Here is a 15,979-nt window from a genome sequence, read left to right as displayed (position 1 = left end):
TGGGCCACCACAGCCTGGCAACTGGGACTTTTACATTTTAAGCTTATTTGGGTCCCTTTAATCAAATCTGTTCTAGATTTCTTTCTTTTCTTCTCTGGCCTCTCCCCTTTGGTTTAGGGTTTTTTTTGTGTGTTTGGTTTTTTTTTTCTAGTTTTGTTGTTTGTTTGTTTGTTTGTTTGGAGGCAGGATTTCTCTGACAGAACAGCTCTGTCAGTCCTCAAACTCAGAAATCCACCTGCCTCTGCCTCCCAAATGCTTAGACTAAAGGTGTTAGCTACCAAGCCTGGCTTTTCTGTTCGGCTTTTCTGTTCTGAATTTCTTTGCCTATTTTTCAGTTTAAATCGCTTATCAGAGAAGCCCCATGAGCATTCCAAACACACCTGAGTTAAAGAAGTTTCAAGTCAAACTTGCATGTCCTAAATGAAGGTAGCATCTTGCAATAAAAGGATACAGTTTCCCTTTTCTGGGGACTGTTTCTAGAAGGGAAAAAACACTTGCCATATGCTTGAAGCTATACCATTTTGTTGCAAGGTCAGTGGATTAGGGGTTTTGTTTGTTGTTGTTTTTGGTGTTTAGTTTTTTTCAGACAGGCTCTAATTCTTTGCCCTGAATGATCTAGAACTCACTAAACTGCCCAAGCTGATCTCAAATTCTCAATCACCCTCTGTCCACTCCAACATGCCTGATATGGCTCTGGTTTTTATACACACTTCTTTCATCATTAAGCACTAAATGTTCAGTTTCCAATCACAATTTCTAACCACCATTTTAGAATGTGTTATGCTACTGTTTTTCCACTTTAAATTTTCAAATTAGAGCTGGGAGTGGCGGTGCAGGCCTTTAATCCCAGCACTTGGGAGGCAGAGGCAGAGGGATCTCTGTGAGTTTGAGGCCTGCCTGGTCTACAAAAGTGAGTCCAGGACAGCCAAGGCTACACAGAGAAACCCTGTCTTGAAAAAACAAACAAACAAAACAAAACAAAACAAATTTTCAAATTTGAGAGGTTTAGGTCTATAGGCAAAATGCTAATTTTGTTGTTTCTGCATTTGTTTCAATATTTAAACCTTATAGTGCAGGGTCAGGTAGTGACTTGTTCCAGCTAAGACAAGTTTTTAATTTTTTTAGTCTCCCTCTACTTAACCAATTTGACAGAAATACATTAAGTTTTCCCAACTGACTTCTTATAAAATGTCAATTTTTCACTTACATGAGTTTTTAGGCTGGTATTAGGTAAGCAGTTCCTGAACTGTTCAATCTTTCCAGTGAAGAGTTCTCTCCTTAAACAGTAATTTAACTGTACACAGAAGTCCATGTGGACCATTGCCTGCTCCACATTTGGAAGTTACTTCTCTTTTTCTTGCGATTATTAGCACTACTGAGAGGTCAGCCGTCAAACTAATTCATTTGCCTTTGCATTAATCTGACTTTTCTTTCTACTTCAACAGCTTCCACTTTTCCCCACACACTGCCGACATCTACCTGAGGAGCGTCTCCTTCTAGACATTCAGCTTTTCCCGGGTTCTAGCACTCTACGAGCAACGGCCTCTCCTTCCATCCACTCTCTTGTTATTCAGCAGTTCTTTTTGGACACATTCTGAAATTTTCCTATCTAATCTCTGACTCCGTTTTCAAATTTCCCATCCATTTAACTGAAGGATACTACTCTAGTCAGAAGTTTCTACAGTCGGGTGTCTGTATGTTTGTGGAGTCTGACACAAGGTCTCACACAGTAGCTCTGGCAGCCCTGGACTCACAAACATGAGGCAATCTTCCCACCTCAGTCTCCACAGTCCTAGCATTACAGGCGGGAGCAACAGGCCAGGCTTCTCCTGTTCTAAGATTTATGTGTTTGTGTGGATGTATGCCACATGTGTGCAGGTGCCCACAGAGGCCAGAAGAGAGTATCAGATCCCCTGGCACTGGATTTACGGGCAACTGTGAGCTCTCTTGGTATGTGTTCTGGGATTCAAACTCCAGTCCTTTCAAAGAGCAAGACACGCTCTTAATCGCTGAGCCATCTCTCTCCAGTCCCATTCTCAGTTATACTCTATCTGTCCATGGTTTAGAGTTTTGGTGTGTATTTTAATTAGAAACATTTTTAAAGATTTCTTATTTTTATTTGACATGTGGGTGCATGTTCTTACTGAGGTCAGGGTTAGAGGTGGCTGGGAGTGGCTCAATTTGAGTGGTAGGAACTAAGGTTGGGTCCTTTGAGCAGCGATGCTCCTAACCACCAAGCCATCTATCACATGCCTAGAAAGCCTTTTTTGACTAAAAAGAAAATGTTTAATACTTTTATGGTATAATATTTAAAATCCTTTTATTCTTACATGCAAATCTCTTAAAAATTTGATTTTCAGTCAAAGAAGTTGATCACTTTAGAGAGCTCACATCCCTAACGAACTCTCCAATGTAGAGACCTTGCCAGCCCTGCCAGCCCGATGGCGGTACCTCAGGCTAGTCCTACTAGAGCACCCAATGATCTCTGTGGCCACCGATTTTCAGTCCTTCATTGAGTTAGTGCTCTCCTTTTACGTAAGTCCCCATCACGATATTCTCTGGAGGTTTTACTTTTAAGTTTCTAGTTTTAAAAGTTAGATGTGAAACTTTCAAAAGCATTTCACTAATCTGTTTATACATTACTTTATTTCCTGACCTAATGTGGCATATACAGGAATTCTATCTTAAAATTTCTAGGACAAACCTATGTACAAGTGAAATTACAATTTAAGTTTTAGTCAATTTAGTGATCAATGAACAATCTTCCTATCAAGATACTATTTAACATGGATGGTGCATACCCAGTCCCTTCTAGGATCATACATTTTAAATAAAACCAGCACCCACTAGTAGCAGAACAAAAAATAAAAGAACACACGAAAAGTCAAGACACATATACTCATCCTAGGATTCCATTTCTAACTTGAAACTTTGTTTTCCTTCTCTAAATAGCTATATGGTTGCCAAACTTATTTGTGGATCAACTTTTGGTGAATTTCACTTCAGAAAACCATGACTCTCTCCTTGCCTTTCGTGTGTCTTTAAAGCTTCCCTTGCAGGTTTGCTAGCATCATCAGTTTGCCCACTCCAGTTTCTCCCGCCCTGCCTCTTTTCCACACCAAATCCCTCAGAAGCACACTGGTGGCACAACTGCCTGTACATCAGTAAGTCTTGAGTTCTGACAGATGCTGGCAGCAGCTGTCTCCCATCTCCTATAAACTACCCCCGTCAACAAACACAATGCCACACAATGAAGAGAAAACATTCATAGATAGCTTCTCCTCACACAACGGAAGCCACCCTGTGCTACGGTGGGTCTCGGCTGCAGCAGTGGCACAACAGACCAACAGGTCAGGGGCTGCAACAGGTGCTCCGGAGTTCAGTCTACGAGTGGCTTAGAATGAAGCTTCAATAATTAACAGCAAACTAATTTTACTTTCAAGTTAGTCCTTTCCCAAGGCCTAACTGTAATTGTTTTCAGCCTTTTGGGATTTGAACTATGGAGGAGCACAATAGTTGTCTTTGCACAAAATTCCAAAAGAACTCTTGGCCAACCTACTGGGTAACTAGGAAGTAACACAACAAAGACAAGTTTACAACACATTAGTAAGGTAACTGGCAGGCAAATCAACAGTTATGGCACTGACAAAGGAACTTCAATCCATTGTTTTCTGGAGAGGACTATGAACCACCTCCCAAAGGTGTTTAAGCTTATAAAATAAATGCTTAAAATTACAAAAAAAATTATCATGCTTGAATGTAATTATCAAATTTAAAATATACAAATCTACATCAGATATATTAAACACACAAATATATGTGCTTCTTTTCCAACACTTTAAATAACAGTACTACTAGATTTAATCATCAGACTTGTAAGTAAAGACCATTATAAATACTACACTGAGACAACTTGAATGTACGATGAAGACCCTGGTAAGTCTTATGGAAACAGCATCTCTGACACTGCCGCACTCATATGTGAATAAGGATACAACTTTATCCCAACTTTATCCATCCAAGGTTACATACCCTCAGGTTTAAAACCTTTAAAATACCAAGAAGTGGCATATGTATATATGTATGTATGCACATATATATACTTAATGGTGTAATAATCCCTTTTTCTTTTTAACCTATATGATTCCCAAGTGAAATGCAGAGGACAAGATTGTCTTAGCATCTGCAGAATGTCTGATTTAAAGACACAGACATACTCCAACCCTCAGAGCTGCCTGCCTTTTCCTACCCTACTTGAATATTCCAACCCCTATAGCTCTGAAAAGAAAGCAAGATTTGGGTAAGTGGCTCAGGCAAGCTAGTCCCAGACAGCAGAAGGGAGGCCTGAGAAGAGGCTGGCTGAGAAAGCTAGCTTCTCTACCATCAAGCTGAAAAACAACCTCTGAAGACATCAAAGCTGCAAACTGATAGGCAATTCTAAAGATATCTGACACTTCCTCATGTGGAAGTAATCTGTTTTAAAGATGTTTTCAGAAAAATTATAAGTTTTGAGAAAATTCAGAGTTCTCAAGCTTAAATGCAAAACAGAACCACAAAAATAACATTTCACTTTGAATTGGGATTCTGATCTAAAAATTTTGGAAATAATTTATATTGTTACTGAGCAGAAAAGCAAATGACCCATTATCATTTGCTAATGTGTGCTAAAATGTACAATAGCCATCTCCAGTCTAGTGTCTTCATTTTACACAGCATTTTTACAGCATGTAGAAAACATTTAGAAATGTTCACATAGGGTAGGCAGGCTCGCGTAAGTCACAGTGTAGCAATAAAGAACCAAAGACTCACGCTGAACTAAGAAATTCTCACAAACACTTCTACATCTTACACATTTTGAGACACTAGAGATTAAACAAATAGCTGGGTTGGGTTTTTTTTGGTTGTTTGGTTGTTTTTTGTTTTTGTTGTTGTTGTTGTTTTTGGTTTTTTGGGGTTTTTGTTTTGTTTTGTTGTTTTTTTGCTGCTTTTGATGATGATCCAGGCTTACAGATAGTACTTTAATTTAGCTGTTGGCTATTGCCAAAGACAACATTTTCTTCTCTCTTTAATGCTATAAAAAGGCCAAGCTAGTAAGAATCAGTAAGGGACAACAAACACAAAAGTAATAACACTCACTTTATGTCTTCCAAATTTATGTCCTTGATCTTTTTTCCAAAATTATTTCAATGATTTCATTTAATTCAAGATTAAAAGTAAATGTCACATTTAATAATGACTATAATTATGCTGTGTGTTTATGAGGTGTACACAGCAACCTATTATATACACCTCCACTTAAAAGCAAACTAAGTTTATATAGTTTGTCTAAATATAGGACCTAAGAAATTTAAGATCAGAGTCCTCATGACATCTAACAAAGTTTGATCCATCCCCCATACAATCAGTGTGACACTTCAACATGGGAATGTTGTCTACAGATGTGTTGGGATGCACATAGCTATCCCCAGAGGCATATTAGCCCACAGACCACAAGCACAACACACTTGAAAAGAGCACTGTCAATTAACCATAGGTAAGATGTAGTATGTTCACACTGTTCCTTTTATGAAGGGAGGATTCTTCTTTAAGGACAAATACATCTATCTACTCCAGACATCTTAAGTCAAAATTTATTAACTTACAAAAAGATTTGAATTTTTAAAAACTAGAAGGCAAGAAATACCCAGAATTGACAGGACAGAAGATCCGCAGAGCTTTGCACACTACTATTAGTTCCAGCTGACATGCGCCTCAGTCCCATCTAACACACTCAATACGGCCCACGCGCTGTTCTTTAACACTGACAACTCCTCAGTATCTTGTCCATCTTTCAGGCCTAAATGCAATGATCATTTACTACACTGTAATAATTGCCTGGATGTATAACTGACACCATAAAACAAAGTTCAGCAAACTTCTTCTGTAAAGAGCTAGGTAAATAAACAGGTTAGGTTTCATAAGCCATAGTCTATGTTGCAACAGTTCCTTGTAATTAAGTAAATGAACTACAATGTATTCAAATAAAACTTTACTTGCAAAAACTGGCAAGAGGCTGGATTTAGTCCTGCATATTTTAACAAGAATCAATGTTTTTCATTTTATAATTTAAGTTCTGAACCCAGAATATGTTAAATTGCATGCTCATATTTTAAGTTAAGAATATTAATGAATCTATGACAGACCACACTGGATCTCTTTCCACTTGGAAACAAGAACACGTTTGGTGTTATGACTAAGGAAATAATGGAACAGAATTAAAAGAAAGAAATTTGATTAGCAGTGCCAATGTCTGGAGATATGGAACATGCCCCAATCCTGCCTGGCCAAGGAACAGAAGACATTTTGGGAGAAGCTTCTAGAAAAGAATCCTTCCTTATTCCTGTGGATACTTTGTATCTAGACAAGACACTCAATTCATCCCTACAGCTAACCGAAGTGGAAAAAAAAGAAATCAAAATCTTAGTTTAAGCCAATTAAGGCCCCAGCCAGAGTTTAGAATTCTCTATTACTTTCACTCAGTGTATCTCACATGATGTAAAGGCTCAAAACTTTACAAATTCACTTGCAAGTCTCTTACTTAGTTTCAACTTTTTAAAACTTAAAAAACAAGCAAAGAAACAAAAAAAAACCTAAGTTCCTGAAAGCAATTAACTAGTAGGTAAGTAGACAGGCAGATCTCTGAGTTCCAAGCCAACCTGGTCTACAGGGGTGAGTTCCAGGGTAGGGAAACTCTGCCTCAAAACACCAAACAAAACAAAGCAAAACAAATAAAAAACCAAACCAAAAAAAAAACAAAACAAAAAACAAAACAACAACAAACCCTGAAATTTAGGAAAAAAACTCTGTATATCAATTCTTGATAGTAGAATTTATAAAGTTAGTTACCTCGCTATCTCAGAGAAAATAAGAATGTGGTATTCCTTGATGCTGTGAGTAAAAGCTCAATCTGTACCTCAACAATGCGGACCGAATCCCATCAGGTACCCCACCAATGAACCACCACCACCTCTTCTTTCTTCCTTTTTTTGAGCTAGGGAACTCACTAAGTTGTACAGGTTGGCCTTGAACTTGCAATCCCCTGCCTCAAAGGTTTGTACTGCTAGGCCCAGTTTAAAACATTCTTTCAATACACTGGAGCTTTTTGTTGTTCTTGGTTTTCTTTATGTTGGAGATAAGCAAATTCTCTCTACAAAAAAGCAGAGTGATTATTTCAGGTTTTGTGAACCACATGGTTTGCCATCATGGCTCAAAAGTAGCCAGCGAAAATATGTAAACAATCAGCATGTACGAGTTGCAATAAAAATTAATTTTAAATTTTGTTTTGTTTGGTTTTTTGTTTGTTTGTTTTTCAAAACAGGGTTTCTCTGTGTAGCTTTGGCTGTCCTGTAACTCCACTGTAGACCAGGCTGGCCTCAGATCTCTCTGTCTCTGCCTCCCACGTGCTGGGAGAAAAGGTGTATGCCACCACCACCTGAACAATAAAATTTCATTTATAAAATGTGATCAGGAGGTTTGCCCTACTGATTTTAACTAGCTAATACGCAAAAACAGTTACCAAATCATCTTTCCAAGTAAATTAACTTTACTACACCATTATTTCCAATGTATATAAAGCAAAAAGAAAAGTAATCAGCATGTTTTGGTTATCACAGCACTAGATGTATAGTTTAGTGACTTTGTATATATAAAACTTAAAGCATGTAAATGCAATATTATACTTAACAGGTCAACTAAAGGAAAAAAATCAAAGCTTACTCATACACAAAGTATACCAAGTACTTGTTCATCAAAACTAGGTTATTTTATCGAGGTATGGTGGTACACATCTTTAATCTAATCATTCGGAAGGCAGAGGCAGAAAATCTGTGAGTTCTTGGTCTATAAAGCGAATTACAGGTCAGCCAAGGCTAGAAAGACCCTGTCTCAATACAAACAAAACAAATTTATGAATTTGCAAGCACTGCTATGTATAACTGTTGTTCAGTGTGGAGGAAACCATATATAATTTCCACCTTTTCCACTAAGCTGGTCCTAGAGTCTATTATTAAAGACGGAAGAAATAATCACCAAGACAACTATTCCTTTCTAAATAGTTTTCAGGAAAAAGATACATATTGTATAGATATGTTGCTATTCCATATCATAAACCTGTCACAGACATTTTGTACTTATGTGTGTGATGTAGTGCATACATGCTTTCACGTGCGCAGCAACTTTTATTATGAATTTATACTACACTTTAGGAAAGGGGAAAAATATAGTCACCCCTAATCATAAACCAAGAAATTTTGCACATGTACTTACACAAACACTTGAGAATTGTAAAGCAAATTCCATAATTTCATTCAAATGATGAAATTTTGAGAAGTACAATATTCTTGATGTTTAATATAAGTAATAAACATCATGTCAGGATTTGTTAGAGCAAAACTTTATTCTAACAGACCTGAGACCCACAGCGGAGTAAGGTGTGCTTATGCTTGTCCTTGCAGGAGCACTGACACATTCTGTACTCAGGCAATTAATTACCTGTGAAAAACTGAGGCCAGGATAGGACTGCGGAGTCCTGGGGTGTGAAGACAAGTTTTTCACTCTACGGCTTTCTAACTTTCTTGGTGTTATAACTTTACCATGTATTGCATTACTTTTATGTGTTTTTAATGATTTATAATGTTCATCCAATAAAAATACTAAGAAACATAAAGAAACTTAATGAATGAGACAGCTGTAAAACACATGAGACAGAGTAACTCTCTGAGGTCAGACTGGCTACCTCTTTCTCCAACACCACTGAGAGCATGGACTGGCTACTTAAGTTGGGGCTTTCCCAGAATACCCTCTAGTGACACCTATGGTCAAGAAACTTAAAATAATGTTGTAGAGTAGCAACTTAATCCAGCTCCATAGCCATGAACCAACAGAGTAAAGCAGCACCACCAGCTCTGGATCTGCAGGGGGCCGCACCATCCTGAAGTGATTTCCTTACTTCCCAGACTGCAGCAGTAAAAGGTTCAAGCCATCCAAGAAAAGAGTGACTTAATCTCCCAGACTGAACCAGTAACAGGAAGCTGTTTCCTATGCCCTATAGATCCGTGCCATCAGCGTAGCTCAATCTTCTCTACCTCAATGGGGCAATAGTTTAAGGCCCTGGCTTGGGGGGGGGGGGGATGGAGTTAAGATGTACCACCTCGTTTTTAAACTGCTCAAGTTAAAATGCATTAAATTTAAAATGAATGAAATTTCAGGACTCTCATCACTCAACATTTTATATTAAAAGATTGAGAAATGAAAATGAAATAAATCTGTAAATCTTCCAACCACTCACTAGAGATTAAAAACTAGTTAATAAAATTCCATTCTACTCTTGGGAATGGGTCCAGTGATCAAATCAGCTCTTGCTCCTATCTCCCCCTCCACCCCCTCTCTGTCCATCCCCCCCCCTCCACCACCCCCACCCCCACACCCCCCTAGCCCCCTTTCCCCCTCACCCGAGATTACTGAGGAGAACGCAAAACCTGTTGTTTCTAACCATTACACATAAAAGCAGCAATATAATCTCCACCTGAGCAATCAGAATTCCCACGAAATTAAGATTCAACGTGTTTTTCCCACAGCAAAATCTATTAAATCTACTCTGCAAACATCTTGAGCTCCTCCTACACTCTTTCCTGTGTGAAGCGATAGGGATGAACAAAACAGCATGTAGGACCCGTACAGGCAAGGGCAGTACATTTTTTAAGTGTCACAATCAAACTCCTTCGCATGTAAACAAGCTAAAGACTTGCTAGTGACTACTTGTTCCAAACCAGTATTAAAATAGGGGAATTCAAAGAGGTTCAAGCAAAGAAAAGTGTAGCTCTTTTCATAGCGTACTGACAATTTGAAAAGGAGTCTGCATTTTGTCATAGTTGAAGAAATTATCATGAAAGAAAATACACACCGAAGTAAGCAACAAAATCCTAAAGATTAAAAAAAAATGCAATCATAAACATTAGCCTCTCTTTTCAGATCTGATGGTGCTGTTTTGGCAAGCAGATTAAGCCATTATTTATGCAGCAAAATGAACAAGGCAATTGTTTATTCTTGTGCTCCGTCATAGTCTTGTAAGTATGCTACCAAAAAAAAAAAAAAGATGCTCGGTCAACAATAGACCGCAGTGTACAAGTCCAAGTACTATTTTATCACATAAACCCTTATTATCTTAGACATTTGCATCATTCAAATCTTGGTGCCTCCGCCCAGCCAACAGGGCACCGCACTCACACCTCTTTTACAAAAATCTCAACTGTACTTTAAGATGTATTTCTTTATGAAGCTGACCTCTTAAAACACACATTTCGGATGAATAACCTCTCTTCTAGGGAGTGGGGGGGGGGTGGAGGAACCCACCCAGAATCCTGGGCAACGTTTAAAGAAAACATCTGTGTCGGAACAGACAGACGCGCTATTTCAACTGAAAACAACGCACTGCCCACCCCCCCTTTCAAACTTAGCTCGGGAGATGGGAGTTTGGGAGCACGGAAAGACAGAATGGCGAACTTTCCCAGGTGGGGTCCGCCAACACTGCAGCAGGCGGCGACTCCGCGGTCCCGGCAAGTCCAGGGGCCCCGGGAGGGCGCCGGCAGCGAGCGGCTGCAGCCCCAGGTATGGACGGCCGGCAGGGAGCCTGGGCCTGGGCCTCGCGGGCTCGCGCGGCGGGAGCGGCCGCCCGGCGCCCCAAAGCCGCTGGGGCGTCCGCACGCTCTCGAGTAATCCAACACCCCGACTTTCAAACGGGAGGCCGGGGGAGAAGTTCTAAGCGGTGCCCTCCCTCCCTCCCCGGGTAGCGAGGGAGCATCGGACTCACGCTCGCCACCCCACCCCCCCCCCGCACCTCCACGGCCCTCCGGGGCGCGCCCGGGGCCCAGTCCACGGCGGCGGGAACCCGCAGCGCCCGACGGCGGACGGCGCGACGCGGCAGGAGACGCCGGGTAAGCGGCCTGGCTCGGCCGTTAACGACCGCGGCGCCTCCCGGGCGGCCAGGCGCGAGCCCGTCCCTGAGGCGCGCCAAGGCCCGGGCCGCGGCGCCACAGCCTGGCAACTTCTGGCCGCCACCTCAGCGCGGAGAGCGGCAGCCGGGCCGGGGAAGTCAGTGGGGCGGGGGTGGGGTGGGGACGGGAGCCCCGGAGGAGGGAAGGCGCCGAGCAGGGCTTACCCCGAAAATGAGCGGCTCCTTCCCTGCCCGCCGCCGGCTGGCTGAGGCGCGGCTCGGCGGGGGCGTCGCGACTGGCAGCGAGGGAGCGGAGAGGCGGCGGTCCGAGCCCGGGGACGCTTGAGAGGAGACGCGCCGCCGCTGCCGCCGCCGCCGCAGACAGCTCGGCAATATGGCCGCCCGGCGCCTCCTCGGGGGGGAAGGCGGGGCCGCCCCGCGCCCCCTCCTCCCGCGGCCCGCCAGTGGCGGGCGAGGCCGGGGCCCGAGCGCCAACGCCGCGGCCGCTGCGAGGGCGTCTCTCCCGGCCGGTGGCGTAGGGGCGGGCGGAGGGAAAGGAGGCTCGGCGCCACGGGCGGGAGTCGAGTGGGCCTCAGCCGCTCGAGGGTGGAGATACGCGCTGCGGGGCCTCCGCGAACCCTTCCCGGGGGGGACGAGGACGCCACGGGGCAGCCCGAGTCCGAAACCCGCAGTGTACGAAGCGGAGCCGCGCGGCCCGAAGCTCGCCGCGCGCCCGCTGCCAGCCCCAGCCCCAGCCCCCGCCCCCCGCCGCGCGAGTGGAAACTTGAAACTCCCGCTGGTGCCAGGGAACTCACGGAGGGCGTTTCCAGCGCCCCCGAGGTGGAGCTGTTCCCAGCAGGAGGCGGGGAGTGGCGGGGGAGACCCACGGAGTCGCTCCTGGGTGTTGTTGGATGCTAGGCATCAGTATCCCCGGCTAGGAAGGGGAAATAGGCCCAGTATTTGCAGCAAAAGGACATTACTTTGCGGATTTTAAGCAGCTGGAAAGGCTGGCTGCTTTTAATTTCGCAGTGGGTATGACCCTATAATGTGATCGGATTTGGTGGTGGTAGTGGTGGTGGTGGTGGTGTTAACAGGGATACTCCCTTGGCAGAAGGAGTGGGTTAAGAAGAAAAAGTTGCAAATAGGGCCTAAAGGGCAGCCAAACCTAAATTATTCTAGACTTGGGAAAAGTTAGCCTCATTGTATCCACTTACTAGAGAGAGAGTGAGAGGTTAGCTTGGGGGGGGGGGGTACCTTGGTGTTGCCAGCCCTCCGTACTTTCTGCTGGGATTTGGAGTTACAACTTGGTTTAACTGTACAAGCAGCCACGGTACAAACCTTAACTAGCCTGCCGCATTCCGTTTGCAGTGTCTAATATCTCTTACTTAAACGAACTTTGAATCCAAATAAAAGGCGAGTGTGCTTCACTCTTATAGAACAAATTATTCATCTTTCTGGCCTCAGAGTTCCCTTTCTGAGACAGTAGCGTTTCCAGGAACTCTCCGCAGATCACTTTCGCTAGGCTTCCTCTTCTGTGAGTTACCACAGTAGCCCCTTAGAGACCTCACTAAACAATTTAAAAACCCCTAGAGACTTGAGGTTAATCTCAGAAGTCTTTAGAGTGCAAATTCCTCAAGGATGGGAAGCAGGTGCGCGCTTCATAACCAAACAGGTTATGTGGTTCTCGGAGCCCACCAAAGGAGTACTTACTTTACGGGTGCAGCAAGGATAGGGACAATAAAAATGTTATGCAAATTCCCTATATAGTACACTAATCAAACTAAAGTGGGTGGTACACTTTCAACTGAAGACGGAGCATTCACTCTTGGCCTTATGTTCAGAACAGTATGAAGTACTTTCACATGACTACCTTGTGTAATGATTAAAGCAACCCCGGGCTCAGGGTGAGAGCAGTTATTGTCGTTAAAATAAGCTAGAGAATAAAGGAGAGCCTCAAAAAAAGAGTTATTTGTCAATGGAACCTGGCTAGGGAATGGCAAATCCAAATGCATATTTGACTCTGGAATAGCGCATGCACCCCAAGTCATACATTTCAGTTGGCTATCAGTAAATACTTAAGTAAAAGACGTTATTCGAGCTGCTAAGATAAAGAGGGTACTCTGAAACGCTTTGGTAGGGTGATTAGATCTTTAAGAAGGTCCATGACTCAGAACACATTATCCCATATCTGGGGTTCTTTCTGAAGGAAAAAATCTGAGCTAAACCAAAAACTCCATCACAGTATTACCTATTAGATGCAAAACCAAGCCTCTAAAAGTTCAGCTTCAGAGGGGAAATACCATACATAATTTCCTAGAACAGTCTTGTTGTTCTGCAAAGATAAGTATTAATTATATATATATATATATATATATATATATATATATATATATATATATATAATGTTAGCATTTAATTAACCTCCCCTAGTGGCTACCAGGACACAGGCACTTCCAATACCCTTAATCTTCTCTTCAGCTCTTCTGCTAAAGAAATTGGGGGAGCTTGCCCTTCCCCAGAACTTAGTAGTAGCCCAATCATACATCAATGATGGGAGCAGCTCCAGTCTTGGTTTTTGCAGCATTGACCCACATCTGCTCACTGACCAGTGTCCGCAGTTTATCCGGGTTGATGGTTGGGCCGAAGCTCTGGCTCCCTTTTAAGTGGTAATGGCCCATACCAACTTTCCCAGAGTCACCTAGATATTTGTTGAAGGTGATCCTGTGGTGATACATGCCTCCAGCATTCCCAAGGCCTCCAGGGTGCTTGAGGTGGTTACCGATGCAGCGGTGACAGTGGCTTACGTGACTCTAGAGTTTCTGGGTCTTCCTCAGTCTGGATGGCATGGCGGCAGCAGAAAGGAAAGCTCAAGATACGTTTTTAAGTGGCATATAAAATATTTTTAAATAATAGCCATAAGCAAGCATGGTAGCACACCCCTATAAGCCCAGGAGGCAAAAGCAGGTGAATTTCTGTAAATTTGAGTCCAGCCTGGTCTACAAAGTGAGTTCAAGACAGTCAGTGCTCCACAGAGAAACCCTGTCTCAAAAAAGAAAAGAAAAATCATAGCCAGGTATAGTGGCACACATTTTTAATCCCAGCCCTTGGTAGGTAGAGGCCAGACTGGTCTGCAGAGTATGTTCCAGGACAGCCAGAGGTACATAGTAATGGCCTATATCAAAAGAAAAACCTAAAACAATTTATTACCATAATGTCTACAGTATACTTTTACTGGACTTTGCCACAATGTGCTGGCTTATTTTAATTTCTGCAATTCCAATACTAGTTTTATAGCATTGTTCTCACTAGCATACAAAAAAGTACTTCCTGAAATGAAGAAAAATCATTTTTACAAAAATAATTTATAGATGGATTTTTTGTTTGTTTTGGTTTGGTTTTGGTTTGTTCTGTTTTAGACGGAAAGCTACAGGCTTTGTCCAAGCCAATAAATGTAATAAAAATATAAGATATCAATTTAGAGTATACTTATATACTAAAATGGCTTTCTACTAAAAAATTATTTACTATTTTTTAAAAACTGTAACAATTCAGAAATATTACTAATTTTAAGGCCTGCATATATAAAACAACTATAAGAGATTTTGCATTATGAATAACAGCTCTTGACACTCACATTATCATGTTTAAGCACACATATTCAATGTGTTCACCATCATGATAGCCCTCAGTAAACTCACACAAAGTAAACTATCTTATCTCAGATGCTGTGTGCCAAGTAAGCCACACAAAGTTAATTGCTGATATGAGCTATAAAATTTCAGTGCAGTCAATTGAACTATGCAGGCTATGTGCCTAAGTAAGAGTCAGGAAACCGTAAGTCTATTCCTGCCTTCATTTTCTCCCTACCTTAGGGTCAGATTTTATAAGTACATAATTTGTGTGTTCACAGATAGGAGCATATTAGGCAACAAAGACAAGGTAAAAGTTGTAAGTCAATCCATTCTATTTATATAGTGAAGGCAATAGTTTGTGATAAATGGCAATAACATTTCAGAAGTAAGTAATAAATGGAGTGGAAAGAGCATAAAAGAGGGAATGTGCATGCCTGGCTTTATGCCCAGTTCCTACCAACAAGTTACAAAGTGCCCTTGAAAGATGTTCACACAATTCGGTAACCTACTTGCAAGGAATGCTAAAGAAAGTAAGCGCGGGGCCTTTCCTACATAGTGTTTAAAGATACTGTAGAGTTTTCAGGACTAGAAAAGGTCTCAGAGAGGACTGATTCCATCTCAGATAGTAGTAGCAAGTGGTCATCTCACCAGCCGTGCTCTCTGCCTCAAGCTGAGTGAGAAACCTGCGGGGGGTGTGTGGGTGCCCATGTGTGCACACTCGTTTGCTAAGTGGGGAGCCAGACCAGAACATCAGAAAGCTCTCTTCAAGTTTTAAAATTCTTTAGCTCTCACTCTGACTCACATAAAATGGTTGATTCTCATATAAACAATGTAATGTACAGAATTCATTACACACTTCTATAAAATACACAGGACATATATGTACAGAGTCACCTTCCATAAAAATCTCGTAACTATAGACCAAAACAGTGGCTGGTTTGTGAATGCATAAGCTTTGTGCATTGTTGCATTTTCCTTCTCTTGCTGAAGGGAGGGAGAAGAACAAAACGCTGAGTGGATAAATATTCCCCATGATTGTTGCCACTGAGTCTTCTTGACAGCTACTCTCTTGGGTCACATTTTCGGCTCTGTTTATACAGCAGCATTATTTACTACTGAGGAGGGTGCTCAGCACTTTGTGTGGTGCCAGGTACAGAAGATGAGAGCTTCAGTGTGGTGTTTTAAAATATGGGGCTGGAGAGATGGCTTAGTGGTAAGAGCACTTGCTCCTCATCCAGAGGAGTGGATTTGGTTTCCAGCACCCACATTAGGCTAACAACCACCTATAACTCCAGCCCCAGGGATACAACACTCTCTTTTGACCTCGTTGTGTGCCAGTAAACATGAGCATATACCCACACGAATACACAGGAACATA

At 42.2% G+C, this 15,979-nt stretch overlaps 2 protein-coding genes across 5 annotated transcripts in view; one reads left to right on the top strand and one right to left on the bottom strand.

Moving 5' to 3' along the window:
- Positions 1-11,347, bottom strand: part of RDX (radixin) — a 58,952-nt gene extending 47,605 nt beyond the window's left edge. The window contains exon 1 of one of the 3 annotated variants that reach the window (XM_084781883.1): positions 11,195-11,347. The gene's annotated coding sequence lies outside the window, so the exon portion shown is untranslated. Of the gene's footprint in view, positions 1-10,873; positions 11,009-11,194 lie in introns of those variants that run through there. The other 2 variants (XM_084781881.1, XM_084781882.1) reach the window with 2 other exon arrangements.
- Positions 10,876-15,979, top strand: part of LOC311597616 (uncharacterized protein) — a 73,153-nt gene continuing 68,049 nt past the window's right edge. For both annotated transcript variants that reach the window (XR_014779279.1, XM_084781884.1), the window contains exon 1: positions 10,876-10,970. The gene's annotated coding sequence lies outside the window, so the exon portion shown is untranslated. The remainder of the gene's footprint in view (positions 10,971-15,979) is intronic.

This window comes from Acomys minous (genome assembly GCF_964271855.1).
Source record: "Acomys minous genome assembly, chromosome: 5".
Lineage (NCBI taxonomy): Eukaryota > Metazoa > Chordata > Mammalia > Rodentia > Muridae > Acomys > Acomys minous.
Note: the sequence above shows the minus strand (reverse complement) of the source record. Positions and strands in the feature narration are given on the sequence as shown.